The 6,000-nt window shown below is 43.3% G+C and overlaps 1 protein-coding gene across 1 annotated transcript in view; it reads left to right on the top strand.

Moving 5' to 3' along the window:
• Window positions 1–439: 439 nt before the first annotated feature.
• Window positions 440–6,000, top strand: part of LRFN2 (leucine rich repeat and fibronectin type III domain containing 2) — a 163,023-nt gene continuing 157,462 nt past the window's right edge. The window contains exon 1 of the mRNA XM_075146823.1: window positions 440–1,386. The gene's annotated coding sequence lies outside the window, so the exon portion shown is untranslated. The remainder of the gene's footprint in view (window positions 1,387–6,000) is intronic.

Genomic DNA, 6,000 nt, shown 5'->3' with positions numbered 1-6,000 from the left:
ATTTAACATAGGAAACCTTTGTACATTCTCTTCTCTTTGTCATTTAAGTTACTAAAACATAGCAAGGGAAAATTCTTCTAGTATTGAATAGCATGAATGGAGCTGACTGTTATTGTGTTTATCTATCTCTCCATATACAAATACAGATATATATGACTTCCACTATAACATTTCAGGCATCGGCACCACCTGAGAGCTCTTTGCAGCTGCAGCTGGTGCATTTTGCAGTAAAATTTCTCTCCCCTTCCCTTTTCCCTCAGCTTCCCCCGCCCCCAGGGAACAGACACGCTTTCCACTGACAAATGTTGAGTGTAGCTCCTGAGGATTTAGCATGTCAGGCTGTGTCTACACAGCTTAGGTTTCTATTATTACGCAATGGATTAGAAGGCAGTGCTTTGCCACATAATTACAGAGCCAATCTGTATTAGGACCAGGAGTTTGGATGCCTCTTTCCGTACCAACTATTCACCTCCCACCCACTCAAGCCTCCTCCCCAACTCTCTTACTTGTTTAATAGCTTCTTTTCGTACTCTTCTTTTCTCTGGTTTCTGATTTTCTTCCCTTTCCTGTGCTACATATTTGTTTACTTCAGAAGTGAGGGGTCTGACTGGGTCGTGCCTGCACGGATTCCTATGCAGCACAAAGCACTTGCTGTATGTTGCATCGTCAGAAGAGGTAAGAAGAAATTCCTGAAGCTGCCTGTAGTTCTCTTGGGTTTTTCTCTCTCTCTTTCCTTTTTTTCTTTCTTTTTTTTTTTTTTTTTGGTGTGTGCACATTGCTTGTCTTACAAGCTGTGCAAGCTCTGCCATCTAGAGCACTTTGTGAGATCACTCCAGTTTTTCCTTTTTCCATCTCTGCATGAGAGTGTGTGTGTGTGTGTATATCTCCCTGTCTCTCTTCTCCCTGCCACGATACAACTCGACCCCCCTCCCCAACACACACGCACATACACAGAAGCTGGGCTTGCTGGTATGAACCTGAAGACTTGCAGTACCAAAATGCATGTGTTACTTTGGGATGCACTAGGATCAGAATGCTTGAAAAGCCTGCAGGCTGCTTAGTCCTCCAAGACTGGGTTTTTTAAACCAAACAAGAAAAGAACAAGTTATTCACTTTTTTCCTTCTTTCTTTTTTTTTTTTTCCTTTCCCTTTTTTGTGCTCTGGATATTACTGAAAAAGGAGTCTCAGGGATTCACACACTTGGACTTTACTGAATCAGGCTATGTCTGACAGACAATCTAGTCTGCATTTTGGTTTGCTAGAGATCAACCAGGATTTTTCTGATTATATCTTCTTTTGAAAAAAGGATGCATGGCATAGGAAGAAGGTCTAAGTGCCTGTCTGAGACTATTTTACCGAACCTGGGATAAATGTTACTTCTCAAAGGTAAGTGCTAGGTTTTTTTCATCTGTATATAGAAACTATACAGCTATAATATAAACTATATATAGATATGTACACAAATCATTTATATACAGTTACCTCTGATGGCAAAAAAATCTGTTGTGCATTTTAAAAGCATTGGAGGAATGTATAACTTTATCTTCCTTTTCATGTTAGCCTAGACAAGATTGTTCATGTAGGGAAATTAATCTCAGTTTGGTTTCTGCTTCTCTCGGCATGAAAAGGCAGTTCAAAAAGAATATTTATTTTTTTAAGTGTCAATAGGGATTTTTTTCATGGCAGTTTTGAAACAGTGATGGAAAGATGTTTGAAGGAAAGGATAATACTTTTGTTTCTAATACAGGAAAACCTGAGCAATAGAGTAAGGTTGTGGAAGTGATTTCAGCTTTCTGGAGGAATTAGTAAATCCTGCAAAGCTAAGGAAGAACTTTGCTGGACAGACCAACTCTGCTGTATATAAAAACAGAGAGTAAAAGAGTGGGGACCTTGGCAAATGTCATGTGAAGAAATGGAAGGCATAGGAACAGCTAGAGAAGGGAAGGGAGTGAGGGGTGTGGAGGGGCAGTGGGCACCCACTTCAGTGTCTGCTGTCACAGAGGTTGGTGTTCTTGGTAAGGTGATGCCACTGATGATGGACATCCAGAATTGGCAAGGTGGGCATGCGGGGAATGGGGTACACAAGCATGTATATGCTATGTCATGTCTGTCTGATGTCATCAGCCATATATGCTCTCTACCAGACTAAGTGCACTGAGAATTTGGGTGGGGGGAAGCATCTAAATGGCAGCATCTAAATGACAGGACAAGATGTAGCAAAATGGAAACTGAGTCTCTCCCTGATTTGTATGGACACATGCACACTTTTGCATCACAAAACAAGTGCCAGACTGAATAAAACAAGAAAGAAACTAAAAGGGAGAGCAAAAATCAGTGATTAAGTCAACAAGTCCCAGTATGATGGGTTAGTAAACTGGAAACGTAAAGTGGTCAGTTGTGGTAATATGTGTAAGGAAGGGTTCTTGCACACAAGGGTAACTCCTTCCTACCCAAAGGATACAAATAACATTAATTTAAAACAAGAATCATTTTTTGCCAGCGCTGATCCAGTCTTTCTGGGGCAGTGCCATGGAGGTATTAAGAAGAGCAAGGTTTATTTTACCTACCCCATCTTTGGGATTAATAGGACAGAATAACTCTTCTGACGAGAAGAGACAGTCTTTGAAAGGCAAACAGTAAGCATCACTTAAGTTTATAAAGTCACAGTTAATTAAATTGACACTTCTTAACTTTATTTTACAATGCTCACTGGGGATAAGTCTAGCAGATGCCACACAATTGTCACTGGTATTTTCTGTTCCTCAGAAAAGAGGAAACATTGGCATGCAGGGTATTAATTTTCTATTGGACCTTGCTGTGTACAGAGGCTGTACTAAGGCAAATTTGAGCTTGTGGTGAGAAGGAAGAGAGACAGATAATTACTTTTACTCCTGCCGTGTTTCAGGCTGGTTACCGTTTCCTTGTTTACAGCTTGCCCTGGGTTGGTGGTTAGTTTGCATTGCCTACAGATCACCACTTGAGCACAACAGAGTGCTTTTTGTGTGTGCTCTGCTCATAGCCGTCTTGTCGCAGCAGTGCAAAGCAGAGCTTCAGACCTTCCCTGAAACTGCTACGAATCCTCAGGGAGAGAGGAGATGCAATAAAAAATAAACAGCAATGCTAGGAGGCAGGAGGAAAAAAGTAATTATGCTCAACCAAGCCATTTTAACCTATGAACCCCAGCAAAGATCTGTATCACCTCTCGGATCAGAGACACTGTCTGTCCTGCTCTCCCCAGCACAACTCTGTTTTCTTTAGGGTGATTCTGGGCCCAGTGTCCCCCAGTATCTGGCTGTGCAGGGCGCTGGCAGGCAGGCAAGCAGGCAGCCCCGGGTGCACCGTGCAGGGTGAGAAATGTGAGCCATCCTCAGAGCCTCCATTTCTCCTGCCCTCTCTGCCCCACGCCGCTCTTCACACCATTAGCGCTTCTCGTTTAAATTTACATTTGGAACATAACTGATCATTTTTCCCAACGGGAAGTACAAATGGCACATGTAGCCTTGCCCCACAGCCTCTGTTCTGCCTGCTGCTCAGGTGGATCTGAGCTGATAACTCCCTGGCAATCCCTGTCAAAGTGTTCCTGCTCCCTCTCATTGCAGAGTACTCTGGCCACTGACTGAGCCTTGCAATGTAATGTTGTTAGACCCAGCTGATCCCCTTTTTTTATTATTCTTTTTTGTCATTGTGGGCAAAAAACCAAAATGGGAAACTGATTCAAAATTATCCAGGTTTAACTGGTAGTAGGCGGGAATATACTTCAGGTGACTTAGAGTGAATCTAACTCCCTGGCAAGGGGTTGCAGACTGATAACCCTCGAGCCTGCATTTGCTATCCACCCACACAGAGGGGAGGGAGGGGGTGATGACAGTGCCTGTTCACCCCCAAACCCCTTTTTGCATTGCTAATGCATTTCAGCCTCGACCTACAGAGATCACCTGTGGGAGAAAAAGGGTAGTTTGTTCCAAGTGTGTACTCAGTCTTCTTTCTGACCTGAGTGCTCAGCCTTACTTTCTTTGGGTTTGTCGTAGTGTGTTCTCATGTGTTTGTTTCTGTGGAGAGAGTAACTGTCCTCTAGGAGCTGGACCGAAAAGCAGTAACACTACTTATGAAAGGCAGAAGGAAGACATCCATGGCTCCTTCAAGCCAGTCCTGATGACTGTGGAATCCATTGCCCAACACCAAATGGGCCATTGCTGTATCCATTATGTTTCCCCTTTGCCTTAACCACGTAGGCTTCAATTATTGTGACTAAGGAGCTCATCAAGGTGCTGGGATTCACTCTATCAGTGTCCAGAGGCCGCGTGTGCTCTCAGAGCCTGAACAGCTTCCAGTCATCAACTGAAACTTGTAGCAAAAGACAAGGTTTCATCCAAGTGCGCTGGAATAATAACAAAATCCACTAATCACCCAGTGTGATGCAGCACTTCAGTCAAGGGCCAGCTGTCACTCTCTGCCCAGCCCACCTCCACCCAGGATGCACAGGAGGGAGGGAAGCTCGTAAGCGGTACTTCTGCTTCTAGGAACTCAAATTACCTTCTGCGTGGGCGACTGCCAAACCTTGGCATGAAATTAACAGATGTAAACATGTCATTAAAAGGCCCGCAGTGATGCTGCATGGGAAAAGGGCATGTCATTTTAGAAGTATTTCTGCTTCCCAAGGAGCAGCGGTTGTCTCCATACTTCAGAATATTTGCATGACAGTGTTTCCAATTTTTCTCTCTTCCTGTCATTTGCTCTGTCCAGCTCATGATCTGGGTCTCTGATGACATCCTCATCTTCATAGGAAAACATTTGTGACAAATCCAGGATGCCAAATTCAGCATATGAAATGAGCAGTGGCAGCAAAAGTCAGAAAACATCTTTTCAGTAAAAAAAATGCTGATTTGAAAACATGGGAGAAAAGGAAGAGATGTGCTGTCAGGGTCTGGTCCTATGCAGAATCCTTATTGACCTACATAGAAGGCAAGCTGAGCAATAAATATGCTTGTTTTTCTCAGGAAAATATAGATTTATCAGAACTAAACATGATTGGGAAATGGTCAGTTTTATGAGTTTCCTGACTGACAAAACTGTAGGGAGAAAATTGCCAGAACACCCCATCTTACTTTTTTCTAGAAGATAAATTTTATTATTTCTTTTCAGTTCGTGCATTTTGTATGAAAACTGAAAATAATTCGTATGCAACTTGATCATAAAAGGGGCCATGCTCAAATCCCATTTTGCTAAATGACAAGCAAATCTCTCAGTCGAACTGGAACTAAACTTTTCTAGCTCATTAGAAGGCTTGCATACTTTCTATCTCAGTTTGGGCCAAGGAAATTGTAAGCCCTTTCATTTCAATTCATGGGACCAGAAAACTTTTGTCTGCCACGCCCTACCTGGAAGTCAATTTACTTGGCCAAGTGGGATTATTCCAGGAGCATCTTGCCAACAAGTGCTGTGAGATATCAAGGCCTCTGAGTGTCTGCTCTTGAAATCATTCTTCCAGCTATGGAAAACTTATGTGCTGAGAGGATATGCCAGCTAAATAAGAGTAGACATGAGAGGATGGCTGCAGCCATAGTACGAGCGGTACAATGGAGCATTCAGGAGGCTTCTGCTAATTGCTCTTCAGGAAGGAACTGTTCTCTAGTCCTCTGGCAGATCTGCTGTCACTGTGGTGTTATGGAAAGAGGAGAGACAAGGAGAAGGTCCTGGGAATAGCAGTAAATCCAGGGTCCCAGACCCTGGTTGGTCAGAAGATGGATGAACCAGACCCTGGTGATAGGTAGGGCTGGTGCATCCCAGTGCATACCAACATAGGTTCTGAGCAGAACAGAAAGCTGGATTAAGGATAAAATCAATAGAAAGCACATGATGGCTGAAAGCACCTTGTCTATTTGAATAGAGCTAATGTTGCACTGAAAATCCCCGGAAAACACGTGTGTGGCACTGGTGCAGAAAATTATCAGTGTGACTCCCTGAAGCCAGAGGAGGTAGGTCAGGGCTGAGCATAAATCT

The sequence above is a fragment of the Calonectris borealis genome, chromosome 3 (genome assembly GCF_964195595.1).
Source record: "Calonectris borealis chromosome 3, bCalBor7.hap1.2, whole genome shotgun sequence".
Classification (NCBI taxonomy): Eukaryota; Metazoa; Chordata; class Aves; order Procellariiformes; family Procellariidae; genus Calonectris; species Calonectris borealis.
Note: the sequence above shows the minus strand (reverse complement) of the source record. Positions and strands in the feature narration are given on the sequence as shown.